The sequence below is a fragment of the Coregonus clupeaformis genome, chromosome 29, assembly GCF_020615455.1.
Source record: "Coregonus clupeaformis isolate EN_2021a chromosome 29, ASM2061545v1, whole genome shotgun sequence".
Lineage (NCBI taxonomy): Eukaryota > Metazoa > Chordata > Actinopteri > Salmoniformes > Salmonidae > Coregonus > Coregonus clupeaformis.
Genome location: NC_059220.1, coordinates 46,780,660 through 46,792,864, shown reverse-complemented (window position 1 = coordinate 46,792,864; position 12,205 = coordinate 46,780,660).

Here is a 12,205-nt window from a genome sequence, read left to right as displayed (position 1 = left end):
GGTTTGTTTTCCCCAATACAATATGAAGCTACTGTAAACATTAGGGTTGGTTTTCCCCAATACAATATGAAGCTTGGAATGAATAATGATACCTTGGAAACAGCTACTGTAAACATTAGGGTTGGTTTTCCCCAATACAATATGAAGCTACTGTAAACATTAGGGTTGGTTTTCCCCAATACAATATGAAGCTTGGAATGAATAATGATACCTTGGAAACAATAACCCCCCCCCCCCCCCGAAACACACACTATGATGGACTTTTTCTTTAACAAAACCAAACAGCATCCATTGCTAATCTTCACACTCCTCTATTCTCCCGACTCAAAGAGCTGCCATGGAGGGCTCTGTATGATAACTCCCAGTCTAGGCTGCGTCCTTAGAAAGGTCACAGGCATCAAGAAAATAGGAGGAATGAACCAGGAGGGTTTAAAGTTGTATTAATGAGGGACCCCTCACCGGCACAACTCTTAGAGGTTAGCCCATCACCTAAAATGATAAAGATGTATCATGGGGAGACAGGCTGGGCAGCATGGTCTGAACCCCTTCACTCTCTTATGTCCTATGGTTCTGCTCTTATGAAAGCTACCACTGTCAAGGGTCCCTGGATGGATGAAAGCTATTTCCCCCTCCTCCACTTCCACTGTTGCGAACCCTCAGAAATATTCCTGGTGGTGGTGTCAGTAAATAATTAATCCAATATATTTTGTACTCTTTGAGCATTTTTAAGAGGCGTGCGCTGCTACATTATCCTACACTTTGAGGACCTACTCTGAAGAGGTGAAATATGTGAAATTGGAAACTGCTTTAATATTACATGATTGCCTTATTTCGTGCAAGACTTTGAGGGGACGGGGTATTAGGAGGAGTTGTGGTACTTGGCAGGGAGGTCTAAGCTGTCTGCAGGTAAGCTTGATATTTTCATGACCTTGAACTGTAGCTGATCCAATCTCACAATAAGGTGCTTTAAAATACAATGCATTGTTTACTCTTTCCTCTTCATCCTACGTTCTATACATACAATATATGTTCTATACAACCTGCTATAGATTTGTACATAACTCTTAACATGCAGTCTATAGGCCGAACGTTCATGATCCTTTTATTTGCTGAATTGACGTATTTTCTTTTCAAAGTAAGTTGTACTAAAAGATGGGCCTACGCTTCGTATCTGTGTATGAGGCTATTTAAAACAGTCACGTCTTGTTCTAGTCATAATATGCCAACATTCATCAATGTATAGGGCGGCAGTACAAAGATATCTTTGTTTTGTTTGAGGTTAACACCCCATGTGTCCAGGGAAGAAGCACGGTTGTTGACATGGCAACCATTAAAGCTGAATAGCTGTGTTCCAGCATGGTGTGTGTGTGTGTGTGTGTGTGTGTGTGTGTGTGTGTGTGTGTGTGTGTGTGTGTGTGTGTGTGTGTGTGTGTGTGTGCATGTGTGTGTGTGCATGTGTGTGTGCGTGTGTGTGTGTGTGTGTATGTGTGTGTGTGTGTGTGTGTGTGCGTGCATGCGTGCGTGCGTGCGTGCGTGTGTGTGTTTGTGTGTGTGTGAATGAAGGTAGGTTTAAAAAGTAATTCCATCAGCAACTGTTGTGTCCATAAGAATTTCCATCTCAGAGGCGCTGAGGGAAAACAACTGCTTTTCCAAACAGCAACAACTGGCTTCTCTTGTACTGATAGCATAGACCTTGTAGATACTCAGTCAGGTATGCATGCACATTATTTTTCCTCTTGGGATTCAAATCAAATCAAATCAAATCAAATTTTATTGGTCACATGCGCCGAATACAACAGGTGCAGACATTACAGTGAAAGGCTTACTTACAGCCCTTAACCAACAGTGCATTTATTTTAAACAAAAAAAGTAAAAATAAAACAACAACAAAAAAAGTGTTGAGAAAAACAGAGCAGAAGTAAAATAAAGTGACAGTAGGGAGGCTATATATACAGGGGGGTACCGTTGCAGAGTCAATGTGCGGGGGCACCGGCTAGTTGAGGTAGTTGAGGTAATATGTACATGTGGGTAGAGTTAAAGTGACTATGCATAAATACTTAACAGAGTAGCAGCAGCGTAAAAAGGATGGGGTGGGGGGGCAGTGCAAATAGTCCGGGTAGCCATGATTAGCTGTTCAGGAGTCTTATGGCTTGGGGGTAGAAGCTGTTGAGAAGTCTTTTGGACCTAGACTTGGCACTCCGGTACCGCTTGCCGTGCGGTAGCAGAGAGAACAGTCTATGACTAGGGTGGCTGGAGTCTTTGACAATTTTGAGGGTCTTCCTCTGACACCGCCTGGTATAGAGGTCCTGGATGGCAGGAAGCTTTGCCCCAGTGATGTACTGGGCCGTACGCACTACCCTCTGTAGTGCCTTGCGGTCGGAGGCCAAGCAGTTGCCATACCAGGCGGTGATGCAACCAGTCAGGATGCTCTCGATGGTGCAGCTGTAGAATTTTTTGAGGATCTGAGGACCCATGCCAAATCCTTTCAGTCTCCTGAGGGGGAATAGGCTTTGTCGTGCTCTCTTCACGACTGTCTTGGTGTGTTTGGACCATGATAGTTCGTTGGTGATGTGGACACCAAGGAACTTGAAGCTCTCAACCTGTTCCACTTCAGCCCCGTCGATGAGAATGGGGGCGTGCTCAGTCCTCTTTTTTTTCCTGTAGTCCACAATCATCTCCTTTGTCTTGGTCACGTTGAGGGAGAGGTTGTTGTCCTGGCACGACACGGCCAGATCTCTGACCTCCTCCCTATAGGCTGTCTCATCGTTGTCGGTGATCAGGCCTACCACTGTTGTGTCGTCGGCAAACTTAATGATGGTGTTGGAGTCGTGCCTGGCCATGCAGTCATGGGTGAACAGAGAGTACAGGAGGGGGACTGAGCACGCACCCCTGAGGGGCCCCCCGTGTTGAGGATCAGTGTGGCAGATGTGTTGTTACCTACCCTTACCACCTGGGGGTGGCCCGTCAGGAAGTCCAGGATCCAGTTGCAGAGGGAGGTGTTTAGTCCCAGGATCCTTAGCTTAGTGATGAGCTTAGAGGGCACTATGGTGTTGAATGCTGAGCTGTAGTCAATGAATAGCATTCTCACGTAGGTGTTCCTCTTGTCCAGGTGGGAAAGGGCAGTGTGGAGTGCAATAGAGATTGCATCATCTGTGGATCTGTTGGGGCGGTATGCAAATTGGAGTGGGTCTAGGGTTTCTGGGATAATGCTGTTGATGTGAGCCATGACCAGCCTTTCAAAGCACTTCATGGCTACAGACGTCAGTGCTACGGGTCGGTAGTCATTTAGGCAGGTTATCTTAGAGTCCTTGGGCACGGGGACTATGGTGGTCTGCTTGAAACATGTTGGTATTACAGACTCAGTCAGGGACATGTTGAAAATGTCAGTGAAGACACTTGCCAGTTGGTCAGCACATGCTCGGAGTACACGTCCTGGTAATCCGTCTGGCCCTGCGGCCTTGTGAATGTTGACCTGCTTAAAAGTCTTACTCACATCGGCTACGGAGAGCGTGATCACATAGTCATCCGGAACAGCTGGTGCTCTCATGCATGCTTCAGTGTTGCTTGCCTCGAAGCGAGCATAGAAGTGGTTTAGCTCGTCTGGTAGGCTTGTGTCACTGGGCAGCTCGCGGCTGTGCTTCCCTTTGTAGTCTGTAATAGTTTTCAAGCCCTGCCACATCCGTCGAGCGTCAGAGCCAGTGTAGTACGATTCAATCTTAGTCCTGTATTGACTCTTTGCCTGTTTGATGGTTCGTCGGAGGTCATAGCGGGATTTCTTATAAGCGTCCGGGTTAGAGTCCCGTTCCTTGAAAGCGGCAGCTCTACCGTATAAGACCTGAATGTCAGAGATCTTGTTATATCCCTCAACGTCCATCTGCAAAGATGTCATATGGCTTGACCCCCCCCCCCCCCCAAACAGCCCTGGATGAGCACGCCTCATTCAGCTCATGGAGGGCTTGATGATTAGTTGACAAGTTGAATCAAGTGTGCTTGTCCAGGGTTACAGTAAAAGTGTGTACTCTTGGGGGAACTGGAGGACCAGGGAAACACAGCTATAAAGAACCCTTTCCAAAGGTTCTATAAGAACCATTTAAAAAAGGTTCTATTTTGCACCAAAAAAAGGGTTCTGCTATGGTTACAACCCTTTTTGGGGCTATATAGAATCATTTTTTATAGTTATTTATTGAACCTTTATGGAGAATGGTTCTATAAAAAACATTTCTTAATCTCATAGGTTCTTAGTAGAAAAATACAGTAAAAAAAAATCTGGTTTAATAGCCATAATATACTGTTAAAATTCCATAGGTTGTATTTATTTTATTTTTTTTCACCTTTATTTAACCAGGTAAGCCAGTTGAGAACAAGTTCTCATTTACAACTGCGACCTGGCCAAGATAAAGCAAAGCAGTGCGATAAAAACAACAACACAGAGTTACATATGGGGTAAAACAAAACATAAAGTCAAAAATACAACAGAAAATATATATATATACAGTGTGTGCAAATGTAGCAAGTTATGGAGGTAAGGCAATAAATAGGCCATAGTGCAAAATAATTACAATTTAGTATTAACACTGGAGTGATAGATGTGTAAGAGATGATGTGCAAATAGAGATACTTGGGTGCAAATTAGCAAAATAAATAACAATATGGGGATGAGGTAGTTGGGTGGGCTAATTTCAGATGGGCTGTGTACAGGTGCAGTGATCGGTAAGCTGCTCTGACAACTGATGCTTAAAGTTAGTGAGGGAGATAAGAGTCTCCAGCTTCAGAGATTTTTTTGCAGTTCGTTCCAGTCATTGGCAGCAGAGAACTGGAAGGAATGGCGGCCAAAGGAGGTGTCACTGTGTTTATTAACAAGCTGAATCAGGTGTGGTAGCTCAGCTGGGGGGTCCTGATGTGAGAATGAAGAACCACTGACTTAGTCAACCGTTCTCAATTGACACAAGGCCACACATGAGTCTTTCACAAGACCCCGTGATTGGCCATAGCCATATGCACTGAGTAGACCAGCCGCCTTTTTGCCTTCAGAACAATTCGTCGGGGCATTGTGTCAAAAACGTTCCACAGGGATGCTGGCCCATGATGACTCCAATGCTTCCCACAATTGTGTCAAGTTGGCTGGATGTCCTTTGGGTGGTGGACCATTCTTGATACACACGGGAAACTGTTGTGTTAAAAACCCAGCAGCGTTGCAGTTCATGACACAAACCGGTGCGCCTGGCACCTACCACCGTACCCCATTCAAAGGCACGTACATTTTTTCTCTTGCCCATTCACCCTCTGAATGCCACACATACATAATCCATGTCTTAATTGTTTCAAGGCTTAAAAATCCTTCTTTAACCCATCTCTTCCCCTTAATCTACACTGACTGAAGTGGATTTAACAAGTGACATCAATAAGGGATCATAGCTTTCACCTAGATTCACCTGGTCAGTCTATGTCATGGAAAGAGCTTAATGTTTTGTACACTCAGTGTATAAACATGTAATAGCATAATACAACAGATTAGATACACTGGAGTGACACTCTCAGTCACACCTTACATTTTAATTATCACTAATTGAGGAAAGAAACCATTTTTTGAACTGCAAAGAACCATTGAAGTACTCAAAGGGTTCTTTGGGTCAGTATGGTTCCACATAGAACCATCACCTTTCCCAAAGAGCCCTTGAGGAACCCAACATTCTTTCTGCGTAAGTTTTCAACTTAATAGGAATACACATGCCAACATGACAGTGAACGCGTTAACATGTATTAAGGATAGTAGCTCACATCCATCTTAAGGTCTTATTCCGTATAAGTTGTTTACATGCGCCTTTGATATCCCACTCACAAGTATCCCTGCACCCATGAATAAACAGAATATTCCTCATTTAAGTTCATATGGAATATTAACTGAAATATGGACACTGACTGTTGGCCTGTAACGGGCGTCTGTGCAACACTTATCAGTCTGATGATTTAATACACTAGTTCAAATTAAATAATAGAAGTTGTAGTTTCAATTTCTGAAGTTTAAAATGTTATGATTCAGTCTTTTAAATTGAATAATAGAAAACTGTTTTCTACACTGTAAAAAATATATATATATATATATATATATATATATATATATATATATATATATATATATATATATATATATTGTTTTTCAAATGTTCACAATTTTCTCTATTTGTTTGAAACATTTAATTTCAAATATTGTTGTGGCTGCAGGGAACTGGGTGGTTTCTAAGTATGTGGTTCAAGTGAAAGGTGGACGCTACCACTTCAGTTCAGGGGGGGAGATTGAAAGGTGGACGCTACCACTTCAGTTCAGGGGTGGAGATTAACGTACACCACACAGAAAGTGGCAAATTACTGGTCCTTGGAGGCGAAGTGACACACACACACACCAGATATCCCCAAAGCAGTGCTATACCATTCTAATGGCCATGGTGTGTTGACAGGACACCGAATGGAGAACTGTTTGGGTGTTGTCACTGTCTGCAAAGACGTTGCGTAATGCACAGATAATCATCGAGAAGGATTGCCCCCTAACTCTTGTGATGGACACCTTGCAGTTTGCTTAGCCACAGGGGATTGGTTCTGGTAAAGCCTGTGTGTGTGTGTGTGTGTGTGTGTGTGTGTGTGTGTGTGTGTGTGTGTGTGTGTGTGTGTGTGTGTGTGTGTGTGTGTGTGTGTGTGTGTGTGTACACCACTTTAGACGAGTAGAGTCTCTCCCTCCCTGCTCACTGTAACAGTAGCATCCACTTGAACCACGTACTTCGAAATCACTGCGGTTTTCCTAACCGCACCAGTTTTTCAACTTAACATTTTTGAAGGACATTTTGAAATGGTGAAAAAACGATATCAAAATATCATTTTTACAGGGTTGAACATTTAGAAATTGAAAGATTTGAAACTCAGTTTCTATTTTTACATTTTATGAGTGGATCAGAACATTTTGAAATTGAAACATTGAAACTAATATTATATTATGCAACTTGAACGATCATAATAATATCATATTAGATCATATTAGATCATTTGGATTGATAAGCATTACACGTACTCTGAGGTCCTACTAGAATGTTAACTCATGCAGAATGACGCATTCCTTGCAGTAAAATTATACAACAAATGTTTAATTCTGTCCCGGGAATAGGAGTGGAGAAATATTATATATTTATTTCAGCATCTCTTGAGAAAATGTGATGTTTAAATGTGTCAACTAATAAACTGAATGCTTGGGTATCCCGAATAATAACGAGATATTGGTGTGCATGTAAAGGTGGTCAGTGTCATCGCCACTCTGTGGATTCAGAGAACTGACAAGAAACTTCAAATGTACTGACAGCAGGTGATTCCCTGAAGCAGATTTTCAGCTATAAAACCACAAGATGTTACAATTAAGTGTTTAAAAATACTAAGTATTAAACTTCTGCAGTCAGAATGAATGAGATTTAATTAGCTACACCAGACAGTGGTAGATAATGGCAAGGACTGAGTAGCCTACTTGAAATGTGCCCCCAAATGATTTGGCACTGATACCTGCAAGTCTGGCGATTGTCAGTTCCCTAACCATCATGGCTGCCAGTGAAAATAGGGTTCACCGCGCCGAGGAGCAGCCAGAATAGGCCACACGGTCTCTAAATGATAACTTTCCTAAAGGAGTCATTCAAAAACAGGAACAGCAAGTATCCATGGGGAAATACCTTAGGATTAGAGGGGCAGAAAGATTGAGAAAGTAATTTGAAAAATAATGGGCTTTTTAATGACTAAACCTATGGGACACCCAGATGTGTTCTTTGTTAATTTTCACTAGTGTAATATAAAATTCCAACTGCTTAATTACTCTAAGACACACAAAGCAACTGGTTTTTACGAAGCAATTATGGGAGCAGCCGCTAACATAGCACCATGCACAGCTAGCATACATAAATATATCCCCTCCTTGATGAAACACGGGTGCTTTTTGACAAAGAAGTTATCAAGGCTTTCATGTTATAACCAATAAGAATAAACCCATAGTTCTTAGGCTCCAGAGGCCTTCAGTTCACTGGAACAGCTATATGACCTAATTGTAGTTTGGGGAATGTATTTTAGCTAATTATTTATTATTATAAATTACTTGTTAGGCCTACTGCTGATAGGTAGCTCTCTCTGCTCTCTCCCTCCCCTCTGTCTGTCCTTGATTGCAGGAGTGAAGTCTGGTGTGCGGGAGTCAGGGTTCCAGCTGCAGCTCATTCACCATATCACCTCAGCCTTTAAGACCCGGTCAAACTTACCACTCATCGTCAGATCATAGTCAAGACGACCATGTTAGTCTCGCTGCCGACTCAACCTGGTTATTTTTGCTCTTTGTGTTTTTGGTCTGTTCTATTTACTTTTTCTCCTGTGCCACAGATATTTGGAACCTGACTCCTGCCTCCGCTTCACTCCTGCCACCACCATCCTGCTCTCCATTACCGGACCTCTCTTTTGGACTCACCACGGACACTAGGACATTACGGTACCACACCTGCCCTGATCTGGATCTGTTACCCTCCCTGTACCTGGACTTGCTCTTCCCATATATTTGGAAACCTGGACTTTGAACATTGTAAATAAACCTGTTAAAACTTCTCTGGCTTGGTGTACTTGTCTGCATTTGGGTTCTTATCCAGTTAAATCATAACAGTATGATCTGACCAACATGAACCCAGCAGACAGTAGCTCGGATACCACCCCAGAGTGCACTCAAATTTGGACTGCCATAGCCAATCAGGGCATTTTACTTGGCCAACATGATACCCTGTTTAAAACGATTGCTGAGGACAGTCAGGTGCTGCTTAATCAGGTTCAATTACTCTCCAATCAAGTATCTGCCCTTACTACCCCTTCAGCCCAGATCAGAGAGCCTTTTGTTCCTGCTCCAGAGCGCTATGACGGGAACATGGGAACCTGTGGCGATTTTTTGACTCAATGCTCGTTAGTGTTTGAACAACAGCCCCTCACCTACGCCTCAGAAAGAGCCCGTATTGCCTACCTTATCAACTCTACTAGCGGTTCCGCTCGTGCCTGGGGATCCGCGGTCTGGGAGAGTCAGTCGGACATTTGCAACGCTTACGTTGCCTTCACCACGGAGATGAGGAAGGTTTTTGACCACCCCGTACGAGGCAAGGAGGCTGCGAAACGGCTGTTTTCTCTTGGCAGGGGGCTCGTAGTGTGGCGGAGATGGCAGTGGAGTTTCGGACTTTAGCAGCAGTGAGTGGTTGGAATGACGAGGCATTACAAGGAGTGTTCATCAATGCTTTGTCTGAGACCTTAAAAGATGAATTGGTGTCATATGATGAATCGCCTACGCTGGATAATCTTATTTCACTCACTATCAGGTTGGATAATCGGATTCGGGAGCGCCGCCGGGAGAGGGAGTGTTAGTTCCAAGCAACCTGTCTGTCATCAACAAACTCCTCCCTGCATCGTCCCTACGGAGAGAGCCGTGTCTTCCCGAGTCGATACGAGGAGCACTGAACCCGAAGCCATGGAGGTGGGTCGTGCACGGTTGTCCTCAGAGGAGCGTGCACGTCGTATTCAGGCTCGGGTCTGCCTGTATTGTGGAGAAGCTGGTCATTTCGTTCCTTCCTGCCCAGTTCGTCCGGGGAAAAGGGCCGGCTCATCATTAATGGGAGAAGTTTTGGTGAGCCGAGCAGGGATTCTTCCTCTTCTCCCCGCATTCTGCTCCAGGCATCCCTCCAGTGGCAGTCCCAGAATTTCTCTGTTAGTGCGCTGATTGACTCTGGTGCCGGCTAAGCTTTTTGGATAGAGAGTGGGCTCAACAAATGGATTTGGAGACTGTTCCTATGGACTGTCCGCTGCAGGCTAAGGGGTCTAAATGGACAATTGTTGACCCGCATTACCCATCAGACTGTTCCTGTTTGTCTTAGAGTGTCGGGGAAATCATCAGGAGAACATTCAATTCCATATTATCGACTGCCCACAGACTCCCCTGGTCCTTGGTATCCCCTGGCTCATAAAACACAATCCACACATTGATTGGGTGACAGGTAGCATTGTTTCATGGAGCACATTTTGTCATGTGAATTGTTTGTGTTCTGCTCAGACTCCTGCCAGTACTGTGCCTCAACCTCCACTGGAGTCCATGGATCTTTCTACTGTTCCTGACGTGTATCATGACCTGGCATCCGTTTTCTGCAAACACAGAGCTACTTCTCTTCCTCCTCACCGGCCTTACGACTGCGCCATTGACCTCCAGCCAGGAGCCCCGCTCCCCAGCAGTCGCCTGTACAATCTCTCCCGGCCGGAGACGGAGGCTATGGAGAACTACATTCGGGACTCCTTGGCGGCAGGTATTATGCGTCCTTCCTCGTCACCTGTAGGAGCGGGATTCTTTTTGTTGCTAAGAAGGATAAGACCCTCAGACCCTGTATTGATTACCGTGGACTTAACAACATCACCATTAAGAACAAGTATTCTCTGCCTTTGATTAATTCTGCTTTTCCCCTCCTTCATGGTGCTACCATCTTTACGAAACTGGATCTACGAAATGCGTATCACCTGGTGCGCATTCGTAAGGGTGATGAATGGAAGACTGCCTTCAACACACCCTTGGGACATTTTGAGTATCGGGTTATGCCTTTTGGGTTGTCTAATGCCCCTGCTGTTTTTCAGGCACTAGTCAATGATGTCCTTCGGGACATGTTGAATCGGTTTGTTTTTGTCTATCTGGATGATATCTTGATTTTCTCAGAGTCCTCCCAGGAACATGAACTGCATGTGCGCCAGGTGTTGCAAAGGTTGTTGGAGAACAAACTGTTTGTGAAGATGGAGAAATGTGAATTTCATGTGTCTGAGACCTCTTTTTGGGTTACATCATAGCTCAGGGGGAGCTGCGGATGGACCCAGCTAAGATCTCTGCTGTCACGGACTGGCCAGCTCCCTCTACCCGCAAACAAATTCAACGATTCCTGGGGTTTTGCGAACTTCTATAGGAGGTTCATCAAGGACTACAGCCGCATTGCGGCGCCACTCACCGCTCTCACCTCCATCTCACGACCGTTCGCTTGGAATGAAGGGGCCGAATCAGCGTTCGAAGAACTGAAACATCGCTTCGCCTCGGCTCCCATTCTGATGCAGCCGACCCCGACCGCCAGTTTGTCGTGAGGTGGATGCATCCGACACTGGGGTAGGTGCAGTGTTGTCACAACGTTCTCCTGAAGATAACAAACTGCATCCCTGTGCTTTTCTCTCAAGGAAACTTTCTCAGGCAGAGAGGAATTATGATGTTGGAAATCGTGAACTGCTCGCCGTTAAGCTGGCTCTCGAGGAGTGGCGACATTGGTTGGAGGGGGCGGAACAACCCTTCATCGTTTGGACGGATCATAAGAATCTGGCTTACCTCCAGTCAGCGAAGCAGCTCAACCCCGTCAAGCCAGGTGGGCACTATTTTTTGGGAGATTCAATTTTTCTCTGTCTTACCGTCCTGGGTCACGCAACGTCAAGCCTGACGCCCTGTCTCGTGTTCATTCGGCTGTTGATACTGGTAGTAACCCTGAACCCATTTTGCCTCCTACCTGCAGTATTGCAGTCATCACATGTGACATCGAGGGGATTGTTAGACAGGCTCAACATCATCAAGCTGACCCTGGGAGGGGTCCTCCTAACCGGATGTTTGTCCCTGAGTCTGCTCGCTCCCAGGTACTTCAGTGGGCTCACTCGTCTCCCCTTACCTGTCACCCTGGAGTTTCGCGGACCCTTGACTTTGTGCGACGGAAGTTCTGGTGGGCCACGATGGAGGCGGACACTCGAGCCTTCATTGCTGCTTGTACGGTATGTGCACGAAGTAAAAACTCCACCCAGGCCAGCGCTGGTCATCTACGACCTCTACCTATACCCAGCCGGCCCTGGTCGCATATCGCTATGGATTTTGTCACTGGACTTCCCCCCTCATCTGGTAAGACTGTCATTCTTACGGTGATTGATCGTTTTTCTAAGTTCGCTCATTTTTTGGCCCTACCTAAACTGCCCACTGCCAGAGAGACGGCTGATATTTTGGTTGAACATGTGTTCCGCTCTCATGGTCTACCCACGGATATTGTCTCTGACAGGGGTCCCCAGTTTGTCTCCCAGGTGTGGAAAGCTTTCTGTAAAGCTTTGGGCATTACATCCAGCCTGTCCTCTGGATATCACCCCCAGACCAACGGGCAAGCCGAGAGAG